The 15,378-nt window shown below is 42.6% G+C and overlaps 1 protein-coding gene, 1 non-coding gene and 1 pseudogene across 3 annotated transcripts in view; all 3 read right to left on the bottom strand.

Annotated features, from left to right (window-relative positions):
- The window catches only part of Gopc (golgi associated PDZ and coiled-coil motif containing), a 109,683-nt gene that overhangs the window by 63,352 nt on the left and 30,953 nt on the right, over positions 1 to 15,378 (bottom strand). The gene's annotated exons all lie outside the window — the stretch shown is intronic.
- Positions 12,958 to 13,064, bottom strand: LOC123463705. The gene has a single exon (XR_006639095.1). It is a non-coding gene; the product is annotated as a U6 spliceosomal RNA (small nuclear RNA).
- On the bottom strand, positions 13,067 to 13,185 carry LOC123463618 (annotated as a pseudogene).

Below are 15,378 nucleotides of genomic sequence, written 5' to 3'. Positions count from 1 at the left end.
GAGAGAATATGATGAAGAATGACCATAATCTTCTCCTGTTTCTTTATCTCTCTCTCTTTTTTATATTACCTATCTTTTTCTTCCTTCTTTTCTTTGGTGCTGGCCTATAACTCCCAATACTAGTATGTGGTTAACATCCACAATGTGCTGTTAATCAGAGAGACCTACAAGGTTTCTCCAAAGAAGACAGATTTCTGTCAGAGCACTTGATGACCCACCAAAGATTAATGGTACTCTACTGCCAAAGACACCGTTTGCTGTTGGTATGGAACATAGAGTAACCTGGATGGAATCTGGAAGACAGTCAGTCCCCAGACAGTTAGCTCATCTACTGCTGGAAGGTGCTACATGAGTGACTGAGGGAAAATGACCAACATCTGTCCAAACGACTCATGGTCTAAGCTAGTCATCAGCAAACAAACTGACCTGATGCTCACACAACTGTAATAGTGACACACAGTCATGATGGGTAACCAACTGCTCTTGATTTGGCTAGCTGACCCACTCAGTAGAATGGAACCCATAGCTGGAGCTGGGAAACAAGTCAGAATCATATCCAAAAATGAGCCCGCTCTCCATTATCAAGCTCTCACCAATCATGGACTATAAGAGGGCCTACACCTATTCAATTCTCTCTAAAATAATAATGGTTATCCCATTTATCTGGTGCTGACTTCACTCTCCGTCAGAGAATTTGCTTCCCTTTTTCAGATGAACACAGAACCTGCAGAAAGAATCAGCCCACCACACCTCACCAGGACCCCAGTGGAAACCATACAGTAACTGGGGAACTGAGCAAGAGTGCTGCTTTCTTGGTGAACCTGGTACCAGCACAAGGGTGAAGGAGATAGACACAGAAAACACTCAAATCCTACCAAACCAGATATCCAGAGACAGAGGCTCCCAAGACCTCATCACTGAAGTAGACCAAAAACGAATCCATCATGGCTCCAGGAAATTTGTGGAAGAGGGGGTGGAAAGATTGTTAAAGTCACATGTTGGGACATTCTGCACAGAGAAAATGTCTCCCCTCCCCCCACAATATATGATCCACAATCTCCATGGGGTTGACCTGCATTCCCAATGAGGAAAGCTTCTTCAGAAAAGAGGCAGGGAGTAAGGACAGGATGGTACCAACATGTATTGTTTACATACTAAATATGTCCATATCTAATAAAAATATTACCAACCTACTGAATAGGGGATTATCAGAGGAAGAATCACAAATGCTTAACACAAACTTAAGAAAATATTCAACATCTCTAACCATTAGGGAAGTGCAAATTAAAACAACCATGAGGTTTCACCTTACTCCAGTAAGGATGAGAATCACGTAAAAATCTAATAGCTACACATGGTGGCAAGGATGTACACAGAGTGGAACCCTCATCCACCGTTGGTGGAAAGTAAACTTGTACAACCACTATGGAACTCCATTTGGAGATTCCTGAAAAGGATGAACACAGAGCTACCAACAGACCCAGTAATTCCCTTACTGGGCATTTATCCTAAATGCCCCATCCATCAATACAGAGACATTTGCTCAAATATGTTTATAGCTGCTCAATTCATTATAGCTAGTAAGTGGAATCAACCCAGATGCCCAGATGAATGTGTAATGAGTGGTGATACATTTATACAATGGAATTCTATTCAGCAGTATGAAAAAACAATACAATAAAATTAATAGAAAACAGACAGACTAGGAAGAAATCATACTGAGCAAACTCACATAATCACAGAAAGACAAAACATAGCATGGTGTTACTATTTGTGGTTCCTTTACCTGACCCTGCTGGAATTGCTGTCTACCTGATATGCAACTCAAGGCCCAGACAATAGGGACGGAAGGGTTCAGGGGTAGGGGAGAGGAAAAGGAGTAGGGGAAAACAAATACAAAATTAAAGCCAAAATGAGCTGATTGTAAAGTGAGCAAAATGTTATCTTTCTCTACATTTCTTTATACATAGCTTAGAGAAGAGAAGTCGCTCCTAGGCTCATAAAAGAATGGAATGAAACACTTGTATAAGCAGATAGGGATGGTAGGTAAACAGGAAGCTCTGCTAATGGCAGGTAAACCTGAGGCTCTGCTGATCTGAATAGTATTACCTGGTTTGCATTGTTGAGCAAACACCTTAAAGGTAGATAAGCCAAATGTCACATGTGAATTGTGATTTATGGTTTAACTCCCATCCTGTTTTTTGTTTGTTTGGTTTTTTTTTTTCCTATAAACATCATGTGGTTATTTCCAATAAAAGCTGACACTCCAAAGAAGTTGGGGCTTCATCCTGAGATTCTGACCTCTGGGTGCAGACTTGATATAACAGACTTTCTTCTCTTTCTTTTTTACCCAATAAAACTTTGCCTAACATTCCATGAGTCAATGGTCTTACCTGTGTGACACCTGATCCCGTAACACTGAAAACCATAAAAACCTTTTAACTTTGGAGATAGCCTAAAAGATATAATCCTTAAAAGGAGTAAGCGGGGAGCACCTTAAAAGTAGGGCTCTGATGAGGGTAGGATGAAGTCTAAGCTTAAAAGAAAAAAAAAATTTTTTTATGTCTGACCTGCAACTCCCAGTACCAGAGATTGGTTGCTACCCACACTGAGCTGTTGATTGCAGAGACGTAAGTGGTCCTCAAATCAAGACAGCTTTCTATCAAAGCACTTGATTACCCACCTGAGGCAAAAGCAAAGACCCTATTGCTGAAGACACCATATGCTGTTGACAAAGAGCACAATGAGACCTGGCTAGAATTCTGAAGAAAGCCAGTCCCCAGACAGTCTGTCTAGTGCTGGAGCTACTGGGGGAAAATAGCCAATAACAGTCTGAGCAACCAGATGTCTAACCTACTCAGAGGCAGATACCCTGACATGATGTAAATGCCAGTAAAATAATAGCATATAGCCTCAGTGGGTAACCAATAGCTTTCTGCTTGGCTAACAGATCTGCTCAGTGTAGAGGACCCATATCTGGAATTGAGAACCAGATCAGAATCCTATAGAGACAAAGATTACATTCTACAGTGTGAAGCTCTAACTAGTCTTTGGCTAAAAGAGGGATTACATACATCAAATTCTCCATAAATTAATAATGCTTATACCAAAAAATAAAGACAGAAAGACAGAGAGACAGCAGGGAGGGAGAAAAGGAGAAAGGGAGAGAGGGAGGAAGGGGGGAGAAAAGGAAGGAAGGAAGGAAGGAAGGAAGGAAGGAAGGAAGGAAGGAAGGAAGGAAGGAAGGAAGGAAGGAAGGAAAGAAGGAAAACACAAACCTTGGAATAAACCTATCCAAGGAAGTGACAGATCTCTGCAATGAAAATTCTGAAACACTTTTTTAAAAAATGAGCAAGACACAAGGAAAATGGCAAAACATCCCATGTCCATGGATCAGAAAAATCACTATTGTAAAAATGTCTACTTACCAAAAGCAATCTCAAGATTTAATGCAATACCCATCTGTAGCAGATAGCTTCAGGTTTGCTGAGATGAACTTCCAAACCAAGCACAGTTAGAGAGGAAGGGATTTATTGAAGCTTACAGATCCAGGAGAAGTTTCATAATAGCAGAAGAAGCTGGCCTGCTTTTATAGGTCCAAGCAGAGAGACAGAGCCACAAGCCAAAAGCCACATCACAGAGCACACTTCAGGAACTCCAGCTGGGCATACTTTGCATATCTTTAGATTAGGATTTCAAACCCACCACCACACCATCTCCAGCCAGGTGGCTACAGACCCAAACCACAACTAATGAAACACCAAATATATTGGGAGCCATCTATTCAAACAACCACATCATCAAAATTTCAAAATTGGTGTTCTTTACCAAAATAGTGAAGGACTCAGGAGCCAGAGGAATGCCATGACAGGCTTCAAAGTCACCAGTAGGCCTAAGTTTCTGTTTCCCAGCAAGGTTTAAATAAGAATTTAACAGTTACTGAAAAAAGATCACAAACTGCTTAGGCCATACATTTCTATAGTCATAAGACAAGTTGCTTAAGTTCCTCAAACACACATAGCCAATCACAATAAAGGTTACCTAATCTGCTTAAAATACCCCTAGCCCCCTGTCCACCAGCTCTGACCCCAGCATCCTAAGCATATCAGAAAAATACAAGTGCAGTTACTACTTAAATCTACCAATCACGTAACCATTTCCCTACTTCTTTGTTCAAATCCCAATAAAAAACCTGCCCCCCTGCTGTTCAGGGCTTTTTGTACAGATCCACTGCATTGGTGAAGTCAAGAGACCGAGCTTAAGCCTGAAATAAAGCTCCTTGCCTTTGCATACGTGTTTGGTTCTCCTTGGTGGTCACTGGGGGCACCAAGAACTGGGCACAACAATAGGAAAAAAAAAAAAAAAAGCCAGGTGTGGTGGTACACACCTCAGGAGTGAGTTAGGAGGATCACTGTGAGTTTGAGGCCACCCTGGGACTACATAGCGAATTGCAAGTCAGACTGGGCTAGAGCAAGACCCTATGTTGGAAAAAAAAAATAGAAAAAGCACTTCTGAAATGCTTTTAGAAGCAGAAAATAAATAAATAGAAAAATCATCCCCCCACCCACACCTTGAATAGCCAAAGCAATTCTGAGCACCAAGAATAAGATGGGTGCCAGGCATGGTGGTGCATGCTTTTAACCCTAGCATTTGGGAGGCAGAGGTAGGAGGACTGACATGAGTTCAAGGCCACCCTGAGACTACCAAGTGAATTCCAGATCAGCCTGGGCTAGAGCAAGAACCTCCTTGAAAACAAAACAAAACAAAACAAAATAAGACTGGTGGTATCACTATACCTGATTTTAAGGTATATTACAGAGCCACAGTAACAAAAGCAGCATGGTACTGGTACAAAGGCAGACATGGAGAACACGGAACAGAATGAGGCAGCTATAGCCATCTGATTTTTGAGAAAAAAGCCAAAAATACTGATTGGAGAAAAGACAGCCTCTTTAACACATTGTGTTGGAAAATTTACGTATCTTTATGTAGAAGGATAAAAAATTGATCTTTATCTCTCCATGCACAAGAATCAAGTCCAAATGGATCAAAGACCTTAATACCAGACTTGAAATGATGGCATCAAAATAGAAGAAAGACTCATTCTGCCAGGCACAGTGGCTGTAGCAGACAGCTTCAGGTTCACTGAGATGAACTTCCAGACCAGGCACAGTTATGGAGGAAGGGATTTATTGAAGCTTACAGATCCAGGAGAAGTTCCATAATGGCAGAAGAAGCTTGCCTGACTTCACAGACCCAAGCACAGAGAGAGAGGTACAAGCCTAAAGGTCAAAAGCCACAGCACACTTCAGGAACTCCAGCTAGGCACACTTTGCATATCTTTAGATTGAAATCTGAAACCCATCACCACAACTTAAGATCCACCCAGTGACATTGCCTCCAGCCAGGTTGTCAGCAGATGCAAACTACAAACAACTGAATATATTGGGGCCATCTATTCTATTCAAACCACCACAGTGGCATATGCCTTTAATCCCAGTACTCAGGAACCTGAGGTAGGAGGATCACTATGAGTTCAAGGCCAACCTGAGACTATAAAGAGACTAGTTGGAAAGAAAGGATTTAGAGGAGGCAGAATTGAAGAGGGAGCAAAGAGGAGGATTGGGAGGGGATTATGATCATGGTATATTGTTTATATTTATAGAAATTGTCAATAAAAGGTTAAAGAAAATATATTTTTTAAAATGTTGGATGTGGTACCATGTGCCTTTAATTCCAGTACTTGGAAGCAGAAACAGGAAAAACCATGCACACACATGTGCACATATACAAACACACACATAATAAACAGCAAAAAAAATTATGCTAGTATAGAAAAAATCGTTTTTCACTTACTTTTGACACATGATTGTCTGAATGCATAAATGCAGAACTTGTGGACACAGAAGGTCAACTGTGTAGAAAAGGCCAAGAACTTTTAAAGTGACTTTAGCAACTGTCATACCCATCAAGTATGAAAACTCTGATGCTTCCATTTTTGTATTAACCCAATTGCAGACTTGTTTTTCTTTAAACAATATTCATTTAGTAAAACTGTAATGGCAATCTTGTTTTATTTATGTGTATGTGTGTGGGGGTGCTTACATGTTTGTATGTGTGTAATTATATGTTTCTGCTAGGACAACCTGGTATGTTATCCTCAAGAATACTGTCAGTCACTTTTTGGGACAAGGTCTCTCATTAGGCTGGAGCTCACCAGACTAGACTGGTGGCTAGTGAGATCCAGGGATCCACCTGTCTTACCAGTGCTGAGATTACAGGTACACACCACCATGCCTGGCATGTACCTGAATACTAGGATCAAACTTGGGCCCTCATGCCTACAAGGCATGACTGAACTCTCTCCAGGCCTTGTTGTAGCTTTAAGAAATCCTTCCTAACTGCTAACAAAGTTGATCACTTTTTAATATATTCACAATTATTTTCGTCTTGGAGTATTATTGAAACATAAGGAAAATGTGTCTATGTACCTATGGTACATGTTTAACTTACTGATGATATTCATCTACCACAAAGCAAACAACAACCTACCATGTGGCAGGCACACCCATTATCTCAAATTCTTATCATACTCAGTGTGTTTGTTTTACAGTTAAAGAAACTGGAAGTTAAAACAACTTGCCAAAGATCACACAGCTAATTAATTAAGAAGCTTACAACTAGTTTGGAGGGGGGGGGAAGCTTGGGGATCTTTTACCTCATTGCCTTAAACCATATCTTCAAGTGGACTAGGAGCTTGTTATTCAAAAGTTCATTAACAAATTTGCAGGGCAAATATTACTACATAAATTTCACTTTGACAAATAAGTGAATGCTTAATGAGAATTACCTGAGTTATCTGTAGCACTTTTCACTTCTCTGAATTAGAAGAACCCTTTTGGGAACATAAGCAAATCTATGGGAGGGGAAAAAAGGAAGAGAGATAATAAGAAAGTAAGAAAGGGAGAGAGGGAAGAAGAAGAAGGAAGAAAAAGAAGGAAGAGGAAGAAAGAAGGAAGGAAGGAAGGGAGGAAGAGAGGGAGGGAGGGAGGGAAGAAAGGAGGGAGGGGGAAGGAAAGAGAAAGGAAAAGAAAGAAAGGCAAAAGAGGAGTGAGGGGAGGGAAGGGAAACAGCTAAGCACTAGTGCAACCCTTGTGAAATACGTTTTGAAAGAGAAAACAATGTTTCACAGCCAATGTTTTTAGCTGAATATTAGCTTTTTTTTTGATTATTTTAAATTTATTTATTTGAGACAGACCGAGAAAGAGGCAGAAAGAGAGGGAGAGAATGGGCGCACCAGGGCCTCCATCCACTGCAAATTAACTCCAGATGCATGTGCCACCTTGTGCAACTGGCTTATGTGGGTACTAGGGAATCAAGCTTCAAACCTGGGTCCTTAGTCTTCACAGGTAAGTGTATAACCACTAAGCCATCTCTCTTACCTGGAAATTAATTTTAACAGTTTATTTTTATTTATTTGAGAGAGAGAGACAGAAGGAATGAATGGATGTGCATGGCCTCCAGCTGCTGCAAACAAACTCCAGATCTTATACATCTGGCTTAAATGGGTACTGGGGAATCAAAACTAGATCCTTTGACTTTGCAGGCCAGTACTTTTACCACTAAGCCATCTCTCCAGCCCAGGAAATTAATTTTAGGCAAAATTTAGTCTTTTTGGATTTCCTATATTCTTTCTACATATGCACACCTTCATTCACATATTTTAACAGTCTAATCAAAGTTCCACTCAAAAAAAACCCAGCATTTTTAGCAAACACTGTATGTCCAACATTGAAAAATGCCTTCCCAGTTCCTTCATCTCATCTCAACTCATAACTAATCATCTTTCTTATAATATTATTAAGAGAAAGTACACCAAATTGATAAATCTTATTACTCACTGACAAAGAAGCAAGTAGTCTAGCCTCAAATGGTTAATTAACATCTTATTACAGGAAATTTGTATAGAAACAGCCTTAGCAACAGCAACAATAACAACAAAAAAAACCTTAGAATTTCCTTCATCAAAAATCTCTACATTTTAAATGAATTTAAGAATAATGACAGCCAGACTTATAATACTAGTATATATACCTATAAATTTTATATAACCCATTGATTTGAAACATCTGTTAATAAACTCCATGAAATACATGCATTAAAAGTTATAAGCCACTGAATACAAGCAAAACATGACCACTGTTTCGGGGACAATTTTTATCAATACCTCTAACACTCTTAGAAATGATTTTATTAAGCATAAGGCAAATTGCTGTTTTTGTCTTGAAGCAGAATGACCTGGAAATCAGGGCAGTTGCCTCCCCCTTAAAATATCTGGCAAATTATGAGCCACCACCTCAGAGATTTTGGTTGTTTTCAACATAAACTCAGTAATTATATTTATGATATCATTTAACAAATCATAGCCCATTTAAGTAAAATTTTAGCTCATTGCAGTTAAATCTGACTTTTTTTTTTAATTTTTTTTTTATTTACTTATTTGAGAGCGACAGACACAGAGAGAAAGACAGATAGAGGGAGAGAGAGAGAATGGGCGCGCCAAGGCTTCCAGCCTCTGCAAACGAACTCCAGATGCGTGTGCCCCCTTGTGCATCTGGCTAACGTGGGACCTGGGGAACCGAGCCTCGAACCGGGGTCCTTAGGCTTCACAGGCAAGCGCTTAACCACTAAGCCATCTCTCCAGCCCTAAATCTGACTTTTAAAGACAAAAATTTATTTAAAAAAAAACCCTTGAAATAAATCAAATGTCAATAAAAACTTCAGGAGAGATCTGTTGGACTGTTTGGATTAGCAGAGCCATACTGTAATTTATCACACACATAATAAATAAATGAAAAGGTGTCTATAAACAGAGAGGATCAAATTTGTTCCACTTGACAGCTTGGCCTAAGTTTCAGTTACCTGGAGAGACAGGCAAGACTTCTGGGAAAAACCACAAACAAAGGGCTGTTAATCAATAGTGACCCTGACATGTGGCTGGGGAAGATAGCTGCCCAGGGGCCTGAGTCAGTTCCTGGAAAGTCTATAAAACATGTCCAAACATGCCAAGGGATGATAAAATCTGGGCCACAGCCAATCAAAGGTTTATAACTATAACTGCTGATTGCTTAGCCAATCACATTAGAAGATGACCTAACCCTTCTAAAATTCCCCTAGCTGTGCCTCTCAGGGTTGCCATTTTATATGAATGGTTGACCCACACATGTTGGCTGATTCTGCAGAATAAACACTCTTTGTTTTTACATACTATTTGAGTCCTGTGATCTTTCTTCAGCAATTCTCGAACTCTTATATTTGGGAACTTGTCTGGGATCACTGGAGACTCCCACAGACTCTATAGTGGAGTTTCTAGGGGAGCAATTGGCTTTCTGCTGAACAGTCATTTGGGACAACCCTCTGTACTGTGTGTCTTTGTTCTGGTCTGTTCCTCGTTTTTCTGGTAGATATGACATCCAGTCACAATCTTGAGGCCCACAAAGGTCAGGTGGGCACGCCAATTATTACCTTTGGGCCAGGGGTTCCGAGGACACTCTGGATCCCCATCTGTTGAAGCCGGAGAGCTCCAGTCTGACTCTGGTTTTGATAGATACTGACGGGCCGCACCCATCTGGCGGAGCCCTTTTACAGGATAGGCCACCCGTCAGCATCATTTTGGTTTCTTTTTTCACTCCCTGGGAGGTTTGTTTCTGTGTCTATGTTTGTGTATTGTTTATCCTTTTTTTCTTGTAAGACATCATGGGACAAGCAGCAAATTCCACCCCACTGGACCTAGTCCAGTCATACTACAAGGATTTCTGATGCCTGGCAAACAATCTGAGTTTAACAGTACGGCCAGAAAAACCAACCATCTTTTGCAGGAATGAATGGCTGACTTTCAATGTGGGATGGCCAGAGGGGGCTACCTTCCACCTCCCCACCATTTACCAAGTTAAAGCTTTTACAGGTGCTCTTCATGAACAAGGAAAGAGAATGGGTGCTAGCCGTAGCCCAAAAGTCAGTTCCAGGGCCAAACGGTCAGCCCATAATGGTCCAGGCCAACACTGATGCGGCTTTTCCCTTGATGTGCCTGAACTGGGACCCTAATGATCCTGCAGGTAAGGAGAGGCTGAAGGTCTACCACCAGATTCTAATGGGTGGTCTCCAGAAGGCCACCAGAAGGCCTACAAAAATGTCTAAAGTACACCAGGTCATAAAAAGTAAAGAGGAAAGCCCAGGGGTCTTCCTACAGTGACTGTTGGAGGCCTACTGGACTAAACACAACCCTCCACCCTGAAAAGAAGGAAAATGAGTCTGCTATGAACATGGCTTTTGTCAACCAGGTGTTGCCAGAGATCTGAAGAAAGCTTCAATGACTCGATGGATTTGTGGGTAAGCAATGGCAGAGCTCATAGCCATAGCAGAAAAGATCTATAACAATGGGGAGACTCCAGAAGATAGGCAAACAAAAGGACTCGTCAGAGTACTACTGGCCACTACAGGGAGATAAAGATCTGATTCCCAAGAATTAAGAGATACTGCTTATAAAAGGGGGAAGGACAAACAAACCCCTCAAAAAAAAAAAAAAAAAAAAAAGGACAACCCCATCTCCAAAAAGACCAGTGGGGGGGAAAAAAAAAAAAGACACTGGAAGAATGAGTGTCCCAAAAAGCAGAGGGAGAAAGGAACCATACTTGGAAAAATTATGGGAAGAAATTCCGTGAGTATGGGCAGAAAAAAAATCAGATGGGGATAAATAAACATCAGGTCTCAATTTTGGTACAACTAAAAGCTGATGCTAGTCCAGCCTGAATCTGCCAGTACTCCATGTCCTAGGATGAGAAAATGGGGCTAAAACCTCACATAAACTCGACCGGTGCCTTGCTCAGAGAATTGGGCTAGATAGGATATCGAGTGTCTGTGAAAAAGGCACAGCTCTGCCAAAGGGAGGTAACGTACCTAGGGTACATACTCAAGGGGGATCAATGCCTGCTGTCTCAGGCCTGGAAAGAGACGATCCTCAGTATCCCCACCCCAAAACTTGACAAGTTCATGAGTTCTTGGGCTCAAGGAGATTCTGTAGACTCTGGGTGCCAGGGTTCATGGAAATTGCTAAGCCTCTCTATGAGGCCACAAGGGGGCAGTAGAATGGCTTGGACCAGACTGCAAAGATGGACAGAGCCTTCCACCAGATCAAGGAGGCACTCCTTAAGGCCCCAGCACTGGCCCTACCAAACCTTTACAAGCCTTTCCACTTGTATGTGGATGAAAACAAAGGCATAGCTAGGGGGGATTGAATCAAACTCTAGGCCCTTGGAAAAGACCAGTAGCCTATCTTTCCAAAAAGCTGGACCCAGTAGCACAAGGATGGTTAGCCTGCCTGCACATCGTGACAGCCACTGCGCGCCTGGTTAAGAAGGCAGATAAGATTACTATGGGACAGAAATTGATCATAATTAGCCCACATACCATCAAAGAGATTCTCAGATCGATGGATCTTTAATAGCCAACTGGTGCATTACCAGTCTCTGCTTCTGAACCTGCCCGACATCTGATACCACCCTACCTCAGCCCTCAATCTGCCAGACCCAGACCAGGACATTACACATGACTGTTCAATAGTGTTGAACCAAGTCTAAAACGTAAGGCTGGACCTGACAGATCCCTTGACCAAATGCACAGGTGGACTATTTCACAGATGGGAGCAATTACATGCAAGATGGAGTTAGGTATGCAGGCACTGAGGTAGTAACTCTTGACTCTGTAGTATGGGCCTCTGCCCTACTACCTGGGACTTCAGCCAGAGGGCTGAAATAATTGCTCTGACTCAGGCCCTTAAAATGGCCAAAGACAAATTTGCAAACATCTTCACAGGCAGCCAATACACCTTTGCCATGGCTCATGTCCATGGGCTCATCTATAAGAAAAGGGGGATGGTCATGGCGGAACGAAAAAACCATCAAAAATAAAGATGAGATCCTAGCCCTATTAGAGGCGATATGGCTGCTCCTCAAGATAACCATGGTCTATTGCCCAGGCCATCAAAAGAGGGAAGATAAAAGAACAAAAGGAAACAGACTACATATACTAGACTCCATAGCCACAGCCTTGGTGGCTATGGTTCCACCAGGGTTCCCTCTGACCGCCCGCCCCCCCCCATTACAGCTCGAAAGATCAGGAGGACCTAACCAATTGCCAAGGACTCTTTTGAAAAGAAGGATGGCGCCATACAGCTGAGGGCCAAATAATTCTCCCTTCAGAATTTGCTAAACAGCTCATTCATCAGATTCATCAAAATACCTATCTGGCTCTTAGGAAACTTGGGGAGCTGCTGAGAAATGATAACTACAATTTTTTTTTACCTAGGACCCTTAGTGAATGAGATCATTTCCCACTGCCCGACCTGTAAGGCAGTATATCTCTTGACTATAGGACAAAAGTCCCCAGGAAACCGGCTATCAAGACAGAAACAAGGCGCAAACTGGGAAATAGATTACACCAAAGTCAAAGCAGGTTTATATGGAGACAAGTACCTTTTAGTTCTTGTAGACACCTTTTCAGGCTGGGTGGAGGTGTTCCCCACCAAGAAAGAGACTGCTACCATAGTGCCTAAGAAGCTGCTAGAAGAAATTACCCCCAGGTTAGGACTGCCTTTATTAAGATTGTGGGGACAGATTGAAAACTTCATTGTGCCTACTGTCCCCAGAGTTCAGGCCAGATAGAATGAATCAGACCCTAAAGAAGACTTTAGCTAAATTAACCCTAGAAACTGGCCCTGTATAAGGCTAGAAACACCCCCCTACACCCTAGGCCTAATTCCCTTTGAGATACTAATGGGAGGCTTGCAGAATTTTTTTTTTGACAAATAATACAAATATAGTTTATTTGAAATAAAAATATTTACACAGCTTTCACTTGCAAACAAACTCTTGCTTGACTGAATTACTGAGCAAAATAAAAAAAAAAATGGAACACTTCACGAATTTGCATGTCATCCTTGCGCAGGGGCCATGCTAATCTTCTCTGTATCGTTCCAACTTTAGTATATGTGCTGCCGAAGTGAGCAGAAAGCCTACAGCAGCCAGTATTCCCAGGTGGTCTCCCATCCAAATACTAACCAGGCCTGACCCTGCTTAGCTTCTGAGATCAGACGAGATTGGGCACGTTCAGGGTGGTATGGCCGTCCTTGCAGAATTTGACCATCAGAAATTCCTGGAATTCCTACAACCTCTCCATAAGGTCCAAAAACAGATTTGGCTGGATATATGCCAAATCTATGAATCAGCTCCCCCTCCTAATCCCCATTGCTTTGAACCAGGTGATGAAGTCTAGATTAAGAGACACAATCACAAGACTCTTGAGTCACACTGGAAAGGCCATCACATGGTAATTCTGACCACGCCCACAGCCATGAAGGTTGATGGAGTTAGAACCTGGATACATCACTCCCACATCAAACCTGTGGGACGAAAGACCACAGAACAGCTGCCAACACTGATGGGAAAGGCCTCCAGATGACTTGACTCCATACGGATGGAAGATTCAGCCCCCACCCACTGGACCCACTATAGCTAAGACTTTACAAATCCTAATCTTGATGTCTGCTATGGGATTGGCCCTAACAGGACCTAACCCTCATGAGCCATATAACCTCACATGGGTGGTTACTAACATGGCTACATGGATGACTGTTAATTCCATGTCCCACTCAGCCCCTATTGGAACTAGGTACCCTTGGCTTACTTTCAGTGATGACAGGGCCCCTGATGCTGTTGCTACTTGCCCTCATCTGTGGGCCCTATATCCTTAACATTTTCATAAGGTTTGCAAAAAGACACATATCTACTGTTCAGCTTATGATATTAAAATCCCAGTATCAACCCCTAGACCCCTCTCAAGGATTTGAGATGGAACATATCTCAAGGGGGAATGAGAGGATCAAATTTGCTCCAGTTTACAGCTAGGCCTAAGTTTCAGTTTCCCAGAGAGATAGGCAAGACTTCTGGGAAAAAACACAAACAAAGGGCTGTTAATCAACAGTGACCCTGACATGTGGCTGGGGAAGATAGCCGCCCAGGGGTCTGAATCAGTTCCTGCAAAATCTCTAAAACATGCCTAAACATGCCCAAGGATGGTAAAATCTGGGCCAAATCTAACTGCTGCTTGCTTAGCCAATCACATTAGAAGATAAACTAACCCTCCTAAAATTCCCCTAGCTGTGTTTAAAACTGGCCTGCATCGTCCTCTCAGGGTTGCCATTTTGTATGAATGGTTGACCCTGCATGCTGGCAGATTCTGCAGAATAAACACTCTTTGTTTTTACATACTATTTGAGTCTGGGGATCTTTCTTCACCAATTCTCAGACCCTAACAAAACAACATCTTATTTGTTTAAATCCTAACCAAAAGACAAAATATGAGGCACAGTTCAAATTAAAATTATGTACTTGGGCTTAAGAGATGGCTTAGCGGTTAAGCACTTGCCTGTGAAGCCAAAGGATCCCGGTTCGAGGCTCAGTTCCCCAGGACCCATGTTAACCAGATGCACAAGGGTCACACGCATCTGGAGCTCATTTGCAGTGGCTGGAGGCCCTGGCACACCCATTCTCTTGCTCTATCTACCTCTTTCTCCTCTGTCTGTTGCTCTCAAAATAATAAAAGTAAACAAAAAGAATTTTTAAAATTATATACTTATTTTAACCAAGCAGGTTAAAAGTCATGTGGTTTTTAAATGCAGATTAGGGCATTTTTGGGACTTCTGGCCAAAATGGCAACCACCTAGCTGCGCTGCAAATACCGGGGAAAGAAAGGCAATAAATTAAGGGTTATCAGGGTCTTCTTGCCAATGGGAGGACACAGAGTGGGGAAAAACAGGGAATCACGGAAACCCTCTCAGGTGGGTAGTCTACCCCCACCACCCCCCATACAGCCGCCTTGCCCCGCACCCCAAATGGCTGTGCTCTGATTGTGTGCCCGCAGGCCCGCTGGGCTGCGCTCCAATTGCACACCCACGGGGACCTCTGCTGTTGTGCTCCGACTGCGCACATTGGCCCGCCCCGCTGTGCTCCATTCACAAACCCGCGGGGACCCCTGCTGCTGTGATCCAAATGGGCAACCACCAGACCCCCAGCTACTGTGCTCCAATTGCACGCCTGCTGGCCTGCCTCCACTGTGCCCCAATCCCGCAGCTGCTTCTGCACTACAATTGCACGTGCAGTGAGCCCAGTCACACAACAAGGGCCACACAAGCCCAGACTGAGTCACTAGCGCAAGCTCAGGTGCCATCCCCTACCTGTCCGTCGCCGCCCAAGAGACACAGGCTAACAGGGTGGATCAAAAAATTAGACACCTCAATCTGCTGCCTTCAAGAAACCCACCTTA

The sequence above is a fragment of the Jaculus jaculus genome, chromosome 9 (genome assembly GCF_020740685.1).
Source record: "Jaculus jaculus isolate mJacJac1 chromosome 9, mJacJac1.mat.Y.cur, whole genome shotgun sequence".
Lineage (NCBI taxonomy): Eukaryota > Metazoa > Chordata > Mammalia > Rodentia > Dipodidae > Jaculus > Jaculus jaculus.
Note: the sequence above shows the minus strand (reverse complement) of the source record. Positions and strands in the feature narration are given on the sequence as shown.